Source organism: Leuciscus leuciscus (assembly GCF_965113295.1).
Source record: "Leuciscus leuciscus genome assembly, chromosome: 7".
Lineage (NCBI taxonomy): Eukaryota > Metazoa > Chordata > Actinopteri > Cypriniformes > Leuciscidae > Leuciscus > Leuciscus leuciscus.
In genome coordinates this window covers 8,847,216-8,869,829 of record NC_138731.1, presented here as the reverse complement: position 1 = coordinate 8,869,829, position 22,614 = coordinate 8,847,216, and the positions used below count along the sequence as shown (strand labels likewise).

The 22,614-nt window shown below is 36.2% G+C and overlaps 1 protein-coding gene across 3 annotated transcripts in view; it reads right to left on the bottom strand.

Moving 5' to 3' along the window:
• Positions 1-22,614, bottom strand: part of LOC309503324 (NACHT, LRR and PYD domains-containing protein 1 homolog) — a 79,966-nt gene that overhangs the window by 21,687 nt on the left and 35,665 nt on the right. Inside the window, exons 1-2 of one of the 3 annotated variants that reach the window (XM_082176104.1) lie at positions 1,204-1,627; positions 973-1,037 (exon numbers count right to left, since the gene is read on the bottom strand). The exons of the other annotated variants lie outside the window; for them this stretch is intronic. The gene's annotated coding sequence lies outside the window, so the exon portion shown is untranslated. Of the gene's footprint in view, positions 1-972; positions 1,038-1,203; positions 1,628-22,614 lie in introns of those variants that run through there. 3 annotated transcript variants of the gene reach the window in all.

Genomic DNA, 22,614 nt, shown 5'->3' with positions numbered 1-22,614 from the left:
TTCATTAATAAAAATCATTTAGTAGCCTATCCATGCCTTGTTTTTGAATAAATAAATCAAACAGTGTAAAATACATTTCAGAGAAAGTTTTTCCTCAATCTTTTCCACTGGCCAAATAGTAATTTTAATTGATTCATATTTTTAATGGAAACAGATAGACCTTGTTGTGCATTATTTCCACAAAACTATTTTCTCAGACAATCTGCTATTATCATGATAAGCATTTATCTCTGTAGTTAAAATATTAAAACACAGCATGCCACAGCAAAAGTGTTCAAAAGCATTGCATCCGCAACAAATATTTCTATTTATTGAATATAAAAATGTTGTAACTTCTCAGTAATGATTTCATGTAGTTTAAATGTTTAACACCATTAATGAGAATGGCATATTTAATCAATTTTTATATCAGAAGTAAAACGTAGTTTAAATAATTATTTTATTTTTTAAACTGTTATTGTGAAAATACATTGTATTTATGATTAGGACTCATAATAAAGTTTTACGGTTCTACTTAATCTGCCGTTAGATAAGCTATATGCGTATAATGTATGTATATGTATAATTTTCTTTAGATCATCTGTCTAAAAGTGACCAAAAAGACAAACTCCAGCTCACCATCGGTGTCGCCAAACTGCTCCATCTCCAAAACGTTCGTACGCATGGGTCAGAGTTTGCGTGCAGGTGCGAGGATTTTACCCCTACTGCAAGTTTGTTTTTATAAAACACAACTTATGCGTCAGAAGTGTCGTACCGTACGCCTCTTTCAGGGGATGTTTTGTGTGTACGCAACGGTTATAAATGAGGTTCCTGGTCTCCTCCTCCCCATGTAGAAAAACTCTGATATTGTGTTGCAGTACTGATGCACCTGCCGTCTTATCATTAAAATGTCACATGAAACAATAATACAACTTGTTAGTAAAAAAGAAAAGAAAAAAAAAGTAGGCCTACCGCACCAAATAATTCACTTACCGCACTCAACTGTCCCGCACTCATCCGTCCCGCGTTTCAATCGTCCCGGCTCTCCCCTACTCAGTCTAAAAAAATTGTAACAATAATAAAACACATTATGCTGCGCGTCTAGTCGCGGTTTAGAAAAACAATAACAATATCGATCGTGTAAGTGAGCAAAACTCATCTCGTGACTGCGAGGCTTAATGTCAGAACATTTATCAATAAGTTACAGTCCAGTCCTGTTATTACCTTCAGTGAAGTCGACATAGTGTTCACGGTGAAGATATCAAGGCTTTGTCACGAATATTTATTAGTAACATTAATTTCTACACTACAGATCGAAAGTAGTTTGTGGACACACCTCTTCTGAACTTCCTTTTTTTTGTTTTCGATTTTTCTCCTCAAAGACAGACGGCAAAAGATCATCTCTCCAATATAGTACTGGTGTAAAACGTGGAGTTAAAAGACGTGCTCCAGATAATATTGGGCTCCTCTCGTTGAAAAGTCAAGTAAGAGATCGACGGTCGATTAAGTGCGTTTTTTTGTTTGTTTGTTTTTTACCGCGCTCTCCATTCCTAAGCTATCAGACAGGCATCGTCTTGCAGCATTTTTTCTAAATGCGATCTCATCCTGAAATAAATTGCAAACAGAACCGCCGAATCAACCACGATCACACACAGTGCTCACCAATTCAGCACAGAAAGTGATGACCTAACTATACTTCGAGAGGGGGTTCAGCGAAAAATCGGCAGCAGGAAGTAGCGCTACCCTCGACTTCCTCGTCGTCCGATTTGTTCTATTGAATCGGTTCATCTAAACGGTCCTCTCTCTCTCATTTGTAGCTTTGGAAAGTCTGATTCATTATAGAGAATCGTTCTTAATGAAGATATTCAACGATTCGAGTCCAATATAGCATTTCAGGTTATTAATTCTAGTTTTTATAAGATATTATTATTATTTATATTAAACAAAAGTATTTTTAACCTTATTTCTGTTTAAAATGATTGGATAGCCTATAGAATAATACTTGGACAAAAGTTCATATTTAGGGGTGTGCATTGAAAGTGAAAGTGAAAGTGACACGTGACGGCCAAGTATGGTAACCCATACTTGGAATTTGACCTCTGCATTTAACCCATCCAAGTTAATGCACACACATTAGGAGCAGAGTAGTGAGTAGTTAACACACACACACACACACACACACACACTGCAAACGTGGATACACACACCCAGAGCAGCGGGCAGCCTTTGTGTGGCGCCCGGGGAGCGATTAGGGGTCAGGTACCTTGCTCAAGGGCACCTCAGTCATTTCCCACCGGTTCTGGAATCGAACCAGCAACCTTTGGGTTACCAGTTCAACTCCCCAACCACTAGGCCATGACTGCCCCCAAAAAAGATCGTCGTGCTACGATGAGGGTATACCCGCCCAGATCTGCCGATCCATCTAGCGATCAATGGGCGGGTAGAGTCCTCACCGCTCTCAACGACAAAGAGGCAGAGCGAGCCAGCCAGGAGGCACTGCCCTCACAATTCAATTCGATTACGATTCACCAGGTAACGATTCGATTCAATTCGATACGATGCATTGCGATGCATCAAAATTCTACTGCACACAACAAGGCAAATTTTTCATCAGTCATGAGGCAATACAAGCAGTCAGATATTGAACAACATATTGTATTGGCTGCTATATCACTCTCCTGTATCTTTGACATAAATGTCATTAAATAAAATAAAATTGAATGGTACAGGGTATTGGACATGGCATTTTCAAACCTGAAAAAAGAAAACATAAATCACTGCTTTCAGTGCTTTGAATGAGAAATGTTTCTCTTCTCTCTGCTTTAGAACCATTTGAAATTAAATAGAGCAATAATAACAGCCAACTTTTTCCAGCAGTGAACATAAGTGTTTTTTTTACACACAGTGAAATAGCAGCTCTAAGACAGGGCACTTCCTGAACTCCTGTGCAAATATAAATCAGTAATCACAGTCACACTATTGTAACAAGATGTCCAGATGTCCGCTTTCCAAGCTTTGGGTGCGTTTTTAAAGGGTAACTAAACCCTAAACCAACTTTTTTTAGTTAATGATCTGTAAGAATGGGGATTTATTAGTGCTGTTCATTGATTCAAGTAGTTTTTTTGACATTTGTGTTTAAAGTGTTTTAATTTTACAAAATATGGTGTAAAAACGTCTGAGTGCTGCCCTCTTCAGGTTGAACAGTGGCTACTGCAGTTGAATTTTCCTATTGGAAGTTGTGGTACCCTCTGACGTCAGAGGGTACCAGCTAACCACGCCCTTGCCTGCAGAGAGATACTCACAGATGCACGCCCCCTCTCCACTGGGCTCTGCCTACTTTTCCAGCATTTTTCAAATATTGCCAGTGGGTGGAGTCAGGCTCTGACCAGGGGTTTAGTTACCCTTTAATTACCCGTCTATCGCAGTCATCTCCCTCCGCCTCAGCCATCTTGATTGTTGTTGTTGTTGTTATGCCACCGGAAGTAATTGAAACTTCATAACTTTATTGTCCAACTCAAGGCCAGAAAATAAACAGTGACATAATCGATTATGGCACTTTGCCGCATCGATGCTGAATCGTGCATGCTCCGCATTGCGATGCATCGCCGAATCGATTATTGTTGACACCACTAATAAACACAGATGTCTATGGTTGCGGTCAAAATAGGCCTAAATCATTTTAGGTAAAAATATTTGAACTTCTAGACGCTTCAAATAGCTTTAAAGGCATGGTTGATTATGATTTATCTTGTCTAACATTAGTTAGTGTGTAATGTTGCTGTTTGAGCATAAACAACATCTGCAAAGTTACAGCGCTCAAAGTTCAAATGGAGATATTTGCTTTTAAAGAAATAGTTTTTTAGGACTACAACAAAAGACACATGAAGTCACCAGTGCAGCAGGCAAGCTTGGAATAAGGAAAAGCTTAGATTCAGCGGATGGAGTTATTGCTTGAAAAAGATGACCTGAACACCCAGGGTGTCTACAGATATAAACAAGTTAAATTTAAGACTTTTTAAGACCTTTTTAATGCCACTTTGAATGAGATTTAAGACCAAACCTGTGATGGAAATACACATTATATTACATGCGTATATGTAATATTTAACCCAAGTAATTTAAATAATTTAATATTCACTACTTGTTTATTGAACTAAAATCAATGTAACATTTGCAATCGTGAGAATATTCAGCAAAATAGCTCCTGTCATGTTATGTTACTCAGGGTTTTTCCTGGCTCAAAATGAGGCGGAGGTAGTAAAATCCTAATAATGTATTTTAATAATAAGATAATTAAATTTGTATTTTTTGTAGATCATCATATAGCCTAATGTGTTTCCCACATTGTTTTTGTGGGTGGAGCTTGGTACCTCTAGGGGGGTCCGGGAGCATGCCCCCCTGTAAGAAAATTGTGTACATTTTAAAGATAAATTAATTAATCTGGTGCACTTTGAGTCACCCGAATCCACTGTTAAAAATAAATAATCCACCCGCAAACCGCCCATATTCTTTGATTTAGATATCTGCATCTGATCATCACATTACAATTATTTAAATTCTCAGTGTTAAGCATGATAATATGGTAACATATCACACTGAAGTAGGCTTAAAATGAACATTTATTTAAAATAAAAGTTCTTCTTTTGGCAAAATTACATTTCCTTATTAGCCTAAACAGAGGCTTTTCTCCCTTCAAACTTAAATTGTCAATGTTTCATTACATAACTGTCTGAAAACACAAATTTTTTGTACCTTTTATAAAGGGCATTTTCCCCCTAATTTTATTAAATGGATGCTCCATCTTTCATTTCAAATTCTTAAATTTGATCAATATATTCAATTAAAAAAATAAGACACTAGGCTGTTACCAATCAAATTAAATAATTTACATTGAAAAATTATAACTGTATTAAATTAGATTATTTTAAATATTTTTGAATACACAAATAAGGAATGTTGAAAAGAATGATACTTTATGAAACTACACCGCCAGTAGGAGGCGGCAGGCGACCGTCTTAATGAGCGAGTCATTGAGTCATTCATTCAAACGATTCGTTCAAACGGCTGATTTATTCAGAATGAGGCAGTTTATGAATGGGTAATTGAATCTTTGACTCAGACAATTCGTTCAAAACGCTGAATCATTCAGTAATGCTGCTGCAACAAGTGTTGCTGTGAGATGCGCTATGGTTCTGCTGTGATCTTTGTTTGGAACTATTTTCGCTGCTGAAACAGAACAAAAATAGTCATTGCGTCTAAAATGTAAGTGACTTAATTTTAACTATTTGTTTATTGAACTTATGAAATCAGTCTCGGTTTCAATCTTGATGGCATTCAGGAAAACAGCTCTCTGGTCGTTTGTATAGCCTATATATGTTGTTTCTTAACTATAATATGTTATAAATAACTGCGTGAGCCTCAACAGCGCAACATTGTTACCGTCAGTACATTAGGTAACGTTAGGCCTATATTATTATCAACTATAGGCTATCAATCGCCACTTACATTAAATGAAATAAAACAGAATCATCCTCACGTTTTCGGGGAGGCGGCACGAAATTTGACGGAGGCGGCCGCCTCATAATTCTCTATGCAGGAAAAACCCTGTTACTTAACTAGGCTATATCACATGTTATAAATAAAAAACTCAACATTTTGAATTTTTACCTCAGTATGTTTCTTTATGTTTGCCATTATGCTCATTTGTTTTGATTTCTTCCTATAAAATCTATCACAGACACAGAGACAAGCAGCGCAAGCCTCAACAGCATTATCAGAAAAAGCCTACATTATCATTATCAATAGCTGTTTATGTAATAAAATCTGAATCATTCTGGCGATTCGATGCTTCACTGGTTATTTGACGGACATTAGGTCCGTCAGACTGGAGAAATATTTAAGACCTATCGAATCTGAATTTAAGACATTTTAATACTTTTTAAGGCCTTTTATTAGGAAAACTTTATTTAAGACTTTTTAAGGACCCGCGGCCACCCTGTGCAATATTGATATTTCCAGACGCCTGAACTTAAGAGGGGACTGAGAAATGTGTGAGAAATGGAGGTTGGTCCGGCCTCGGCGGGACTAAAACACTCTCTTTTCCCCTTTCGTCTGTGAGTGACGCGCGAGGGCGGGGTAGCTTTCTTGTAACGTAAAGAAAGCTAGCCACGTGACCGGCCGCTTCTGACATCCCTTGTGAACGGCGCAGTTTGCGCGGCTCGAACAGAGACAGAGAGAGCGGGAGGTGCGAGGCATTTGAAACAACGCCTCGTAGGAAATTTCGCTTTTAGAAGAAGAGAGAGTGTGTGTCGCAGCGGCGAACACACACGGCAGAAGAAGGATATGTCGCCGGATAGCTCAACAGGCACGGATGGCTGAAGGCGGCAAAGACGGCCGGCTTCCTCAGACACTGTCCTAAGCTTGCTGGTTGCTTGCTTCAACGGCGGCGGCTTCTCAAGATCTAGCGATGCGAAGAGCTTCGCTGAAGAGATGAAAATCAGAGTTCAGCCTGTTGAGCCCGTCTTTATATACGCTAAGCCACACCCATTCTGGCGGGCTGTGGCGCGAAGCGCCCTCATTGGGCGTGACGACACACAGGGCTCACCGTTAGGCTGCAGCAGTTGCCACAGGTCAGCCAATGAGCACGCTTATACAGCCTGCTATGGTCTGCTGGCTGCTGCACTGTGTTGACAATATACAAAATTAAGGATAATTTTTTGGCTTCAGATCTCGAGAAACTTTACCCGTAGTGTAAGCAATACGAGAGAACCTCTCGTAAGAGAACCCTGAGTTCATTAGAGTTCAGAGTATTCTACTCAAGCGTAGAGGTGAGTGTGCATTTGCCTAGCATTTGCCTATTAGAACAGCCCCTTCTCTACCTACTTTCAAGTCTATTAAAAACCTGCCTATTTTATTTTGTATATTGATTCTTTTTTTTGGTTGGTTTTATTAATTTATATCTGAGTTCTGAGTTCTGATTTCTGTTTTGGTTCTCCTGTTTTATGGTTACTAGCTATGTTGCTCTTATTTTTGTTTTAGTTTATACTGCATGTTATATCTTTTTTCTTTTTTATAATGCATGCTATCTTGTTTTATTTTATAATGCATGTTATATCTTGTTTTATTTTTTAATTCATGCTATATCTTCTTTTAATGTTGTTCTTCTGTAAAGCACTTTGGTCTGTTGTAAATGTGCTACATAAATAAAACTGAACTTGAACTATTTATCAGAGTAATGTTTCATTCTTTCTTACCGTAGTACCATATTAATTGCAACCCTACATGGTCTCTGTCTGAAAGGAGTCATTTAAAAATTCAAGCATAAGTACAAGCATAATAAACTAGCATAGAATCTTGCTGTACATAAAGCAAGATTGATTTTATATTGTTTCTATGTTGATTAAATGTTAAATAAGTGATTTAATTAAGGTGGAAATAATATTGATTTTTATGTCCATCCTGATTGATTTTTCATCGTTGAAATAACATTATTTCAGCCTCAGGGTGCAAACCTGATGAAAAATCAATGTTAAATTTCAACGTTGATTCAATGATCTTTTGGTTAATGCATTAAATTGATTCAGTGTTGATTCAGTGTTGGTCTGGGTACACCATTGAATCACCACATTTCAGCATACTAAAACAGACATTTTAACTCACCGATTCCCTTGTGTATTAATGATATTTCTTATTTTCTTTAAGGGTTTCACCGGATGACACAGCGATGGCCTACTCCATTGGATTTCAGCACGACGACGGTCACGGATCAACAGGATAAAGGTAAGACCTTTCCGAAAACGATTCAACTTTGCTTCTAAACAAAATATCTACAAAACATCCAAGGTTTGTTCCTCGCAAATATATCTCTCAATAAAATCTAATAACAAGATTTTGCACAACTTCTAGCTCACGCTTCTCTTCTCGTGTTTTCTCTATCTTTTTTCCTCGAACGGCTTTCCTAGGGGGCAAAGTCCGCTTGACCTAATTACACGTCCTCACCTGCGCAGCACAAATCACGAGATCAAAGATGGAACAAAGTTTCTGCAATTATTTACATTGCCTTATATTGTAATAAACCATATCTAAGATGAAATATGTTGTATTTCATCTTTTATCTTATTATTTCCTTTACATTCCTTGGTTATTTAAGGCCCGTTCACACCAAGCACGATAACTATAAAGATAACGATAAAGATAACTATATATGCGTCCACACCAACGACCAATAATGGTCTTTTTATTCTAAGCACGCGCGCGCCCGCGCTGTCACTGATGGGATAAAAACATCGCCTAGTCAACACCTTTATGTATACAACGCCTTTTTCACTGCAACTTCAGCAATGTTGTCAAAACTAGCGCTGGATAGCCTACCTGAGGTAATTTTGTTACACTATGCTAAACTGCATAATATCTCATCGTTAATACTTCTCACCATTTATTCCCAGGATACGACCGATTGCTTTCCATATATCCATCTTTTTTAACGTATCCTTGAAAAGGAGGTTTGACTTGTCAAACAGTGGAGGATTTTTTTTGTACCTCGACGATTAACTTCTCTGCAATGTCATCTGCCATTTTAAATGCGCGAGACCTTTAAATTAGAATGGATTCTGATTGGCTGTCAGTGTTTTATCGTTCGACAGCTGGAAAAAAATCGTTCTGAAAGTGATCCCAACGATCGTTCCTCATATCTTTATCGTTATAGTTGTGGTGTGAACTCTGTAATTCTTTAATATGGAGAACGATTTTTAGAATTATATCTTTATCGTTATCTTTATAGTTATCGTGCTTGGTGTGAACGGGCCTTTAGTCTACCCTATTCATACACTGACTCAGACTACAAATGGTTTTGAGCCTGGGTTACAATAATGTAAACATTCTTTATTCATATGAAAATACTAAAATATGAAAATCCACACACAAACCATCAACCATTTTATTCGTGTGTGTCTTAGCTTATTTCAAATGTAGAAATGTTTCTTTGATTCGTTCTTCACAGAGCACAGGGCAAGGACATGTAGGGTACAGGACAGCGTCATGCAAAGTGCAGGAGTCCGTGTACGTTTTGATAGTTTGTTTTTTCGTTTGAACCACAAAACAAAATAACGAGAAACCACCTTTTTTTCGTTTGTCGTTTCAAACCAAAAACAAAGAAAAGGTTAAAAAAAAAAAAAAAAGACCGTTCTCCCCTTTTTGGTTTCTGAATCCAAAAACGAAAAACGACTAAACCAAATTCAAATAACGGTCCGATTTTGGTTTTTTGAAATTCCTTTTTTCATTTCTCCGTTTGAAGATCGAAAGACAGGTTGGCCAAGTGACCCGGAAGTAATAGTAAATATAGCCTATCAAAATAAAAGCCAAGCTTTTAGAACGGTCATAATATGCAGCACTAACGTTATACCAGAGTAACGTTAGAAGAAAAAAAAAAATCAATCAATAAATAGGCTTATATAAACCTGGACCGAAAGAAATATGTTAGCAACAGTAGTTTATTACGGTGATTTAATATCTATTATTAGGGTAGACTGTGTACACTTGAGACACCTTAAATAACTTGCGTTCGCAGCAAGCACAAGTTGTGATTTTTTGCTGTGCACGTGCGTATTTGTGTCCTCTTTGATCGTGGGAAATTTGAACGACGCATCTCCGATCCGAAGATATCGGAAACGTTTTTTTTCTAAGATATGACGTTCACTTCACCATGCACTCTCCACAATGAATAGCTTATTATCCTTATGTGACTGTTAAACGTAACGGCAAACGTTATCACCACAAACGTTAATCACCACAAACGTTATTCTGTGCCCTAAAAACTGGCATATTTCATGGTATTGTGTCATGCAAGGTAATTGCAAAATCTAGAGAAATGTGCGAGGTGGCCAGCGGGGGATAGTTGAGACTGTATCAACTGTACCCAGGGCCGGTTCTAGACATTAGGAGGCCCTAGGCAAAATTCATGTTGGAGGCCCCCCACCCCCAATAAAAAAACACTTGAAGCAAATATGATTCCTAACCTTTTTATTTATACAACATTTAATTTTAAAAGCAGTATATTTTTACTTACACTGTACATAAGTTTGGACACATTACTATTTTTTATGTTTTTGAAAGAAGTCTCTTATGCTCATCAAGCCTGGATGTATTTGATCAAAAATACAGAAAAATAATATAGTGAAATATTATTAAAATTTAAAATAATGGTTTTCTATTTTACTATACTTTATATTTCTGTGATGCAAAGCTGAATTTAGTGTCACGTGATCCTTCAGAAAACTTTATAATATTCTGATTTATTATCAAATGTTAGAAATGGTGCTTAAAGGAGAAGCACCACTTTTAAAATTCACTTTTAAAATGAAAATTCTGTCATCATATACTCACCCTCATGTTGTTTCAAACCTGAATGAATTTCTTTCTTCTGCTGAACAGAAAGGAAGATATTTAGAAGAATGTCAGTAACCAGACAGTTTTTGGGTCCCATTGACTTCCATAGTAGGAAAAAAATATACTATGGAAGTCAATGGGACCCAAAAACTGTCTGGTTACTGACATTCTTCTAAATATCTTCCTTTGTGTTCAGCAGAAGAAAGAAATTCATACAGGTTTGAAACAACATGAGGGTGAGTATATGATGACAGAATTTTCATTTTAAAAGTGAACTTCTCCTTTAATATTTATTTTATAACCTGTGATACTTTTTTTCAGGATTTTTTATTATTAAAAAGTTGTTTTAAAAAAGTCTTCACTATCACTTTTTATATATTTAACACATCCTTGCTGAATATTCCTGTTTTTTTCTGTATTTTTGATCAAATAAATGCAGGCTTGTAGAGCATAATAATAAACTTCTTTCAAAAACATTAAAAATAGTAATGGGTCCAGACTTTTACCGGTACTGTATGTACATATTAATCAAACTTTATCTAAGGTAATCTCTTTTTTGTTTAATGAAGATGTTATTGTTGTTGTTGTTGTTATTTTGCTGTTTTATTCAATTTATTCACAGTTCCAGAATCCCACTTCAGTAGATGAGCATAAGTGCTTTTATATTGCATTGCTACCTTAAATATGCTATACACAAATCAAGTGGAAGAGAAAGACACGATCGCTACTGAGCAGAAAAAAATATATAAACTGATATTATTGGCGTAATGTCAGGGTATAGGCTAATCTAATCATCAGCAGAATTTAGAAGATAGACCCATAGATATGAGATCCTTTATTTGAAACATTTAAAAATGTTGTAGTGAGTGTGTTGGCTTTTTAACTTAGAATACAGACGTCTTGTCTTTTAATTTTGTAGCTTTTTTACTAGTCAGCTCCCGACGCGATGTTATTCATTGTACGCGCAAATTCAAAGCGTCGCGTCTGGGCACGTTAATGACGCTCGCGCTCTTTTAAACTCGTAATAAAGCGGTGAATGATTTTTCCAGAAATGACGCTGATCTACAGTACAAGTTTATATTTAGAATACATTGCAATCACTCCAAAATAGATGACGACAACTCACACACCTGCATTATGAGCTGTGCTTCTTTGTGTGCTTATTAGGCTTTTGCCTCGCAGCACCTGATGGATGCGTTCGTTACACATACTTTCAGAAGCCGGCACCCGCTTTGTAACGGACACATTAATTGGTTTAACTGCAGTAATGTAACAGTCTATTGTTAAGATAAACATCGTCACTATTTTTAGTTAATTAATAAATATTGAAATAAATTGTAGATAGGACATTTGTACATTTTTTTTTTTTTTTTTTTTGTCCCTCTGTCTGGGCCCCATCCCGCCAATCGGGCCCTAGGCACGTGCCTAGTTTGCCTTTGCGTTAATCCGGCTCTGACTGTACCCCCGATAGAGTTCTATTAGGTCACACACTGTTTAGTTGTTCAGTTTTATGATAACAGGTTAAACGTTGTAATTAGCCAGCATAGGACGCAAATGAAAATAAAATTTTATATTTGTGATATTTAAACTGTGTATTATTAATGAATATTGTTACATATATTGTTCCTGCTTTATACATTTTAACCAGTGCTAATTTAAATAAAATGAATGAATAAATGGATGAATAAACAAAAATGTTGCCCAATTGTTATTTTCTTTATTTGTCTTTATTTTTATATATTTACAATGAATGGTTAGTTACCTTCACATCATTAAAAATGGGTGTCTCAACTGTACCATGCACTGTCTCAACTGTACCATATCTGGGTACAGTTGAGACAAAGTTGAGACAAAAAGCAGCTTATTTTTATGAGCTAATTGTGGAAAATATCAACTACTTGTGGGTATTATTGATTGATAATATCTTAGTCTACAAGCTAATGAAATGTCATGTGGCAATTCACTTCTTTTCAGTATCTATTTTTGCGTGAAAAATCAAAAGTGTCTCAACTGTACTCAGTCTACACTGTAAAAAATTATTTTTTGGTGAAGTAAATACTACTGAAAAAAAACAATGTAATTTACATGAAAAAGTTAGTTCAAGCAAGAATAAAAAAAAAAAACGAAGTAAATTCCATATCAGTACTTAATTCAAGCGAGTAGAAATGAAAGCGTAAATATCAACTCAATAAAATTAAGTAAAAATGACTCAACTTTTCTGATACTGGGGTTCCCATCATGCACTGGACCTTGAATAATTAATGAGGTTCATTTTTCACTGGTTTCCAGCTGTATTTACACTGTTTTATCATTGCTTTTGTTGTCAGGATTAGTAACTTGCCATTTTGTGACATTTCGAGTAAATTTTCTGCTCAAAATGACACATTCAAACACAAAAACGATCCATCAAATGTTACCGTCATTGTGTATTGTCTACCAAGTATTGAGGTCTTTGCATTCACATGATGCTTAACATCTGACATGATGTAATATAAATTACTTAGATAATCTAAGTAAAACACATACTATAAATGACTGGTATAATTCAATATTATTGTTTGAGTGAAATATAATGCAAAGGAAATTTCAACTAAATCGATAATAATCAACCTTTTACTAGCCAAGTTAAAATGACTTATTTTCTTTGTTACTTTCACTTAACTAGGTTAAGTAAAGTTTACTTAATTCCATATTCCAAGTAAATTTAACTTAAAGATTTCTAATTAAAGCTACTGATAAATATATTTAGGATTTTACTTGGCAAATCTTTGTAAATTTACTAGCATTTTCTGAGTGGAAAAAGTTGCCTAGCTTTTTTCAAGTAAATCCTACTCCAAATTTTTTTCAGTGTACCCTATACACATCACCAGTCACGTTTAATGAGCGCATTGTTTGGTTCAATACAGTTGGTAATATAGGTTAACCTAAGAACTTATTGTGTGTGCAGAGTTGTTACTGTTAGCGCTATATTATATAATTAAATTAATATTTAATGTAGTTTCCATCGTAATGGACCAAACTGTTCCCCCTTTCTACCAGCTGGTGGCAGTATTTAAATGACTGACTGTCTTTGGTAACTGTTTTAAATCAAGATGACTGATACAGATGTATTTATTGTTTTTCATTTCATTTGGTTTTTGATTTTGATTTTATTTGCAACCTAGCTATCATCATCATCATTCACCCCCAGACCAGAGTTAAACCTGCATGCCCTTCTGTTTTAACCTGATTCTAACACTGCTATCAGCTTCTTTGCAGCTCAGACAACAAACTCACATCAGAAATGTCCTAATAGGCCATCTGGCCAAAAGAATGATTTACCAGTGTGCTATATACTGTGTGAATCTTTCTTCTCTATAATCCATATTATCTATAATCTCTATAATCCATAGAGAATCCATACAAATCTTAAACATTTATTCAACATACAGTATATAGCACATACATGCTTTCAAAAGCATTGCATGTACAATCTATGCCTGCAGAACATTTACTGTGAAGCCCTAAGGTAAGAACATTTTACAAGGTCCTCAAAAGAAAGTCCAAAAACATAATTACATTACTAAAAACAGTCTGTCAACGCTGAGTACATCAGCAATAACTGCAACAATACGTTTCCAGTAACTTTTGAACAGTCCTGCTTATTGACTTGGACGAATCTTTGCCCATTCCTCTGTACAGAACAGCTTCAACTGTTGGATGTTGGTGGGTTTCCTCACATGAGCTGCTTGCTTCCTCATCCTTCCACAACATTTCAATCATTTTAAGGTCAGAACTTTTGACTTGGCCTTTCCAAAACATTCACTTTATTCTTCTTTAAACTAGGTGGGTAGATTTATTTTGTCATGCACACACCCATTTATTTTTTATTTTTAAATATCCAAACACCCTGATTGTAATGTGTAAGTTTCAATGATTTTAATGTCAGTCACCCTTTTAATTAATTCCTTATGATTGTATTTTTTCGTAATGGAAAGCTCATCCCCATACTGATTGGCTTCATCACTGTCTCCTCTCCACCAGTAAGCTGGTGTGTGGTGAGCGTTCTGGTGCAATATGGCTGCCGTCGCATCATCCAAGTGGATGCTGCACATTGGTGGTGGTTGAGGAAATTGCCCCCTTCTATGTGAAGCGCTTTGAGGTCTCAGAAAAAGCGCTATATAAATGTAACAAATTATTATTATTATTATTAAAGGTTGGTGATAATTGTGTAGTGTTGAAATCAGCTACTGTTGGACAGTATTCTCTGTGTAAAGAATCTAAATAAGTATTTTATATTTTGCTTTGACAGAATCACACTATTGAAAGAATTTGGCCTGAAATCAACAATAGGGTGAACTACCCTTTGAAAGTGGCATTGGTCCAACTGGTGGATCAGGAGGCGTTGGATATGGAGGACAGCATGTCCAAATTCTGTGTGTCATCCTTGACATGCCAGTTGGCTCGGTTTGGAGTTGACCGTGTTGTGCAAGCGTGGAATGCCCACAGGATTCCAGGTTTGTGTTGGGGTTTGTCTCAATCAAATTTGAGTCTGATTGCATGTCATCTCAAATTTTGAAAATACGTTATAAAATGTGTGATGCCTGTTCAAGCTTTTTTTATTAATGACAATGTCACGCGTTTTGTATACTATTTTAAGTGGTTTTCTGATGAACATATTTTTAAACTTGTTTAATAAAACACTAGGGGAAGCATGATGCAGATCATAAGTGAGTTCTGAGACCATCAAGCATCATTGAGCTGTGTACTGTAACATTAAGTCCTAGGTAATTTTATGCAACATTTATTTATTAAAAAACAATTTTTGGTAAAGCAAATTCACATTTTACCATGCAAATCCTAAATGTTATGTTGTAGTAAATAACAGAATAATTTGCCTAATAATAACAACATAGTTATCCTTAAGCTATCGCAGATTGTTCCCCCTACACATGAAGCAAGATTGTGGGTCAGCTTCTCAAATGCACAGTTAGACAAAGTGGGATGCATTTTCTTTAAAATAAATAAACTATTTTGAAAAATTCATTGTATAGCTTGAGCAATGTATCCTTTTTATCTTTACTTCTTTTAGGAAAGGGAATGCCCAGTTACTTGGCCAGAGAGGGATGCCCAAAAAGTGTATCCACAGACCCTTTGCCAGAGTCATCAGTGGCTGCAGATTGGTATGAGCAAGAGGTGGGATCATTGACAAGAGTGTCACACTTTGGTACCAACCCCTTTCAGAGTGCACAGGACCAGGAAGCTGCAGAGAGGGAATTTGCTCTGCAATGGCCAGATGTGAGTGTAATGCTGGACAATGCTGTCAACAATCAGCCAGAAAATTTTAAGTCTGGACTCCAAGTTTACATGTGGTAAGTTAGGTGCTCAGTTTAGGTTATTAGTTTAGTTATTCATCATCCACAATTATATATGATGTAATGCATTTTGCACAGTTACTAAAATGTTACAGTTTAGTAAGACAAGGTCAGGTCAAACAGATTTTTCCAATTATTTTGTTCTCTCTGAAGCCTGCAAACCTGCTATTATAGACCATTATAATTGGTGTGAGTATTTGTTATAAGACCCCTCCGTTTGTAGACAAGCCCAAACATAAACTCCATTTATGAGGGTTAGTGCAAGTGTTTATTGCGTTTATATATTTTCTCTTTTGCTTTTGGTTGGGTATACCTGTACATTTGTGGAGTGCTGGGGCCATCAGGAGCTGCACAATTCGCATGTATTGCTTGCAATGAAAGCTTCTTCACTTTATATAAGTAACTGTTGTATGTTAGACTTCAGTGTATGTAAGTATATGATTATTTGTTGTAATTAGTAAGTTATAGTCATGTTGTTTGAAAGGCCTTTGCTGCTTTTGTAATGATGCCTTAGTTCTTATGTTCAGTTGTACATGCTGTAAATGTGATGTGTTTTGTATTTTATGTAAAACATTTTTTTTTTAAATCACTGTATGTGTATATTCCCATTCATGATAATGTATAACGTTGTATTAACGTATACATATAAAGATTGGTGCAGTTTATTAAAACAACAAGAACTCTGTACAAAACATGTAGACCTCTCGGCTACCATGCACTTTACATGTTTGGAGGTTTGGAAGGTTTGTGATGTTTAGTAAAATGAAAATCATCAGTAAGCATTAATGTTGAAAAGTCAACGCTTTATTTTGAAAGGTCATTCCCTGGCGCTCAAAAAACTGCGCGAAGAATTCAGATTACTGCTCATTTGCACCTAGGGGAGACCACCGCCGATTTGACACCTGCAGCATTTCCGTGAATGTAAGATGAATTACCAGCAGGATAAAGCCACCCTCTGGCGTGGACCCAGAACCATACAAATCCAGGAAGTGGACATCACCCTGGAAAATATTGCGAGAATATTTAAGGTAAAAAAAAAAAGATCAAATTCAAAGTGTAGGCCTATCCGAGAAGAGGTATACAATAGGCCTATAGGTTAGGCATAATATTGGTTTAGCCTAAATTTAGTCTTGAAAGAAATAGAGTAATGTTATGTTAAGGAGTCTGGAATGCCCAAACTCGGCAACAAAGTAAGGTTATGTTTACAATAAGCTCCTGTTAAAATAGTTTTTATAGGTAAAAGTGCATGGTATGAGGGCTAATTTATGTTTATATGATCCACCTCAAGTGCCTTATTATGATGATGGAATTTTAGTGACACTGATATGTTGAGCACACCTTATCTGTGAGCTCTTAGCTTTCCAAGTAGGCCCAGCAGCAAAATCAGTTAGTTTTAGTGTTTTCTGAGCCTGTTAGCGCCAAATTGGGTGTAATTGGCGAGCAGGAGCAACATTGCGCACGTTTCCATTCAACACATACTGTAGACCACAGCTGCAAACTTATCTGTGGAAATTGTATTGTGTGTTTCCCAATACCTTCAACACTGATAAATAATTCTTAATCTTCACCGACCAAACAGCGACGTTATTATTTTCACTGTTTGGGGTGTCATTTTCATTACTTACTCATGTACAGTAAAATCATTTTAGCGCCACCAGTAAGGGTTGACATGGTCTATGGCAAGCCGTTTTAACATTTAATCTTTAAAACCTACTAGTCTCTATTTTCATGCTACTAGTACTTATTTTTTAGACTCTAGTATCTATTCCATTAAGTACTAGTGCTTATTCATTAGCTTCTTTAGATACTAGTGCCTATTCTTTAGATACTAGTACCTTTTTAAAAGATACTAGTAGTTATTCTTTAGATTCTAGTGCCTATTAAATTGGTACTAGTAGTACTTATTTATTAGATACTAGTGCTTATTCATTAGTTATTAGTACATATTCATTGGATACTAGTACCTATTAAATAGATACTAGTAGTTATTCATTAGATACTAGTACTTATTTCAATAGTGACTAGTAACTATTCTTTTGTTACTAGTAACAAATTAATTGTTTTGCCATTGACTTCTATGGGGATCTGTCATTCAGATATCAACTATTCAGTTCTGACTAGTATGTATTCCAACTGTGACTAGTACATATATATTAGATACTAGTAGTTATTCATTAGGTACTAGTACTTATTTTTTAGATACTTATTCAATAGATACTAGTACCTATTCATTAGATACTAGTACTTATTAATTAGATACTAGTACTTATTAATTAGCTACTAGTACTTATTCAATAGATACTAGTACCCATTTATTAGATACTAGTATTTATTCCAAATGTTACTAGAACGATTTTTTATTTTACTAGTAAGATTTTTAATTGAACTATACAGTGACTAGTCATAACATAAGACGAGTAAAAAAGCAGCTGTGACTAGTAAAATAAGAATAGTTACTAGTAACAATTACAAAATATACTAGTGTCTAATAAATAAGTACTAGTACACTGAAAAAAAATTGGAGTGACATTTACTTAAAAAAAGCTAGGCAACTTTTTCCACTCAGAAAATGCTAGTAAATTTACAAAGATTTGCCAAGTAAAAACCTAAACATATTTATCCCATAGGGATAAAGTGTGAACTCGTGAAATTATGTTTTATAAACAAAGTTCAGGAGGAGCACGTTCAAATAATCAATCAATCAAGTCGTCATCAAACAATTACCATGTCTACCCTATCAGCATGAGAGGAAGCATATATATATTCACTCTGTCAACTCACCTAACATTCCTTGACAGTTTTCAGCATCCCTCCACCACCCCGACTCCTCACTCTTGGCTTGTTCTTTCACAGCCAGGAATACGGGGGGAGTACTCTGGGTTCGGGCCGAATACCGAACCCGGAGCCCTCTGCTCGGACAGCACGCCAAATATGCATTTATTCTATCGGACTTATTTGTAAGTGTGAACTCGTGAAATCATACTTATCTGACCGTTATCAGTTTGTAGCAGTAAATGAAGAGATGTCTTATCGATCAAAAGTTCAGTACCACAAGGCTCAGTACTAGGACCGTTGCTGTTCACTCTGTACATGCTACCCTTAGGGTAATTAATTAATTAATTAGAAATCTTTAAGTTAAATTTACTTGGAATATGGAATTAGGTAAACTTTACTTAACCTAGTTAAGTGAAAGTAACAAAGAAAATAAGTCATTTTAACTTGGCTAGTAAAAGGTTGATTATTATCGATTTAGTTGAAATTTCCTTTGCATTATATTTCACTCAAATAATAATATAGAATTATACCAGTCATATATAGTATGTGCTTTACTTAGATTATCTAAGTAATTTATACTACATCATGTCAGATGTTAAGCATCATGTGAATGCAAAGACCTCAATACTTGGTAGACAATACACAATGACGGTAACATTTGATGGATCGTTTTTGTGTTTGAATGTGTCATTTTGAGCAGAAAATTTACTCGAAATGTCACAAAATGGCAAGTTACTAATCCTGACAACAAAAGCAATGATAAAACAGTGTAAATACAGCTGGAAACCAGTGAAAAATGAACCTCATTAATTATTCAAGGTCCAGTGCATGATGGGAACCCCAGTATCAGAAAAGTTGAGTAATTTTTACTTAAAGGGACACTTCACCCGTGGGAACATTGATCTTCATTGAAAGTGGGTCATATATGTAGTTGAAATGTTTTGAAATTTTCTAAATTGGTGCCTTTTTGACCGAGTTATTACAGAAAGTAACTTTAAGGATCATTTGTATGGTAAACCACAACTCCCACAATGCAACACATTTGCACAGCTCCACAAGCCACTCCCACTAATCCAGAACACCGCCTATGCGAAACCCGCCTATCAGAGAAAGCACTAGGCTAGCTAACGTTACCGCTTGAGTTTGAAATTCATTGGCGATCTCATTTTTGAAATTGTGTACATTTCACGAAATGAATAATAAATAAAATTGAAACACTTACTTTACAGTTAGACGTCCATTTGTCCCTGCAGGCTTCGGCTGGCGTTTCCAGTTTATCTTCGGAATTCTGAAATATGTCTCCAGGACGCCTCTGTCCATATGCGGGGCGAAACTAGGATGGTTCACAACGCAAACATCCGTGTCCTTGTCTGCCTCAGACATTTCTTCGAGGAGAAATTGGCATCTTTGAAATTCTTGGCAGCAGACGGACTCTAGCTCTGTGTCCGTAGGCGCACAACGAGAGCACAGGCACCACCAGTCCGCAGCAGCTCGAGCACGCCCGGGCTCCTCGGACGCGACAGGCAGGTCTCCGGCCTCGGCTGCAGCCGCCGCCTCCTGTTCCTCCATCAGCCTCAGCTGCTCTGCGCTATATTGCGGCTCGTATAGATAGCCACGAACATCTGTTTCGAGCAACAGACTTTGAAAATCCTCTTCTTCCATATCATGAGTTGTTCCTCCAGCCATTCTCGTAAATCTGACTCCATAAGCGCTTGTTAGCTTAGCTACATAGCTTCCAAAAAAGATGGCGGATTTTCATTTTCGTTTCTGTAAGTTTAGTCCCACCCACTGATCTATAATAGGCCTGTAGGGTGAGTGGGTCCCACCCCCTGGAATAATAATAAGCTAGTGTTTGTAGTCTATACACTTTTCAATGAATTTTGACTTCCTGCTTATTGTGACGCAAAATGACGATTTTTACGTCATAATAAGCAGGAAGTAAAACACTAAAATCCTTATTTCTCCCATCTCAGGCAAAAATAAAGGAAAAATCCATGATCATTATAATATATGACTGGGTTTCTAACAATACAAAGCTAAATGCTAATGGGTGAAGTGTCCCTTTAATTTTATTGAGTTGATATTTACGCTTTCATTTCTACTCGCTTGAATTAAGTACTGATATGGAATTTACTTAGTTTTTTTTTTTATTCTTGCCTGAACTAACTTTTTCATGTAAATTACATTGTTTTTTTTTTCAGTAGTATTTACTTCACCAAAAATTCTTTTTTTACAGTGTATCTATTTGTGATGAATTTGAGGATGAACCCAAGCGCAGACAGGATGCTTGACACAGTTTATTTATGGACAAAAAACAGTGAAAACAAAACCCACGAGGGGGCAAAACATGGACAGAACAAGGGGTGACTAAACTAGACTAAGACTTGACAGATAACTAGACGATAAACCAACAGCAAATACAGAATCAGAACTTTCTCTAGACAATACTCTTGACAGGATACTCACAAGGTAAGATAATGAACCGGCACAGGACAGCAAACACAAGGGGATTAAATAGGGAGACTAATGATTACATAACAGGTGACACAGGTAAAGCAATAATGACAAAACGAGGATAACAAGGGGGCGGGGTTAAGTAACGAGACAACACAAGCACATGGCCCAAACAAAAGGCCATGTACTTGCACACAAAACACGGGTCTGTCATGATCCTGCCTCAAGACTAAAGAAAATCAAGGACACGAGGGCAGAATCATGACACTATTGAATAAGTATTGAATTAATAGGTACTAGTATCTAATGAATAAGTACTAGTATCTAATGAATAAGTACTAGTAGCTAATGAATAAGTACTAGTATCTATTGAATAAGTACTAATAGCTAATGAATAAGTACTAGTATCTAGTAATAGGTACTAGTATCTAAAAAGTAAGTACTAGTACCTTATAAATAACTTCTAGTATCTAATATATATGTACTAGTCACAGTTGGAATACATACTAGTCAGAACTGAATAGTTGATATCTGAATGACAGATCCCCATAGAAGTCAATGGCAAAAAAAAATGTGTTACTAGTAACAAAATAATAGTTAGTAGTCACTATTGAAATAAGCACTAGTATCTAATGAATAACTACTAGTATCTATTTAATAGGTACTAGTATCTAATTAGTAAGTACTAGTATCTAATAATAAATACTAGTAACTAATGAATAAGTACTAGTATCTAATGAATAAGTACTAGTGTCTTCAAAAAGGTACTAGTACCAAAAGAATAAGCACTAGTAGTAATGAATAAGTAGTACCTAAAGAATAAGCACTATTAGCTAATGAATAGGCACTAGTACCTAAAGAATAAGTACTAGTAGCTAATGAATAAGTACTAGTACTTAATGGAAAAGATACTAGTATCTAAAAAATAAGTACTAGTAACATGAAAATAGATACTAGTCAAGTCAAGTCAAGTCAAGTTTATTTGTATAGCGCTTTTCACAATACAGATTGCATCAAAGCAGCTTCACAGTATTAAATTAAAATAATACAACAAAGTTTGTTTCAAGAGGAACTAGTAGGTTTTAAGGATTAAATGTTAAAACGGCTTGCCATACATGGTCCCTGTTTCTCCTGCTGAAAGCTGTTTGTTATTTTCAATGATTTTAAATAATGAGAGACATGGTATAGATAAGTTTTGATGTAGTGAGAATAAAATCTGGAAGAGTCTTTTTACTCTGCCTGTGTGAGTGAGACAGAGAGAGAGAAGCTGATGCAGCTGATGCCGTCCAGCATCTATTTAATATCAGAGACTGGCGTTGTCCTGCTACCCAGCTCAACAGGGTACATTGGGGAGATTGAAATATCGGGGAGATATGAGGTTTGTGGAGAGGAAGGCCCTACTGCACCAGTGCCACTGCCAACCCACCCTCACCCAGCACAACCTAGTCTGTTCCAATTCGGGACCAGGCCTGTGGCTTCTGCTGTCCGTTCAGGATCCAGCACCAGCTCCAGCTACAAGAAGATTTACGAGGTTTGTTGTAACGTAAACCAAATAACCAAATACACCCTCAGAGCATTATTGCAAAGCCATGAGGGAAAACATAAAAGCATTGTATGGTAAAAGGCTGAATGATAAAACAACTCTCTAAATGTATTTCTATCTATCTCT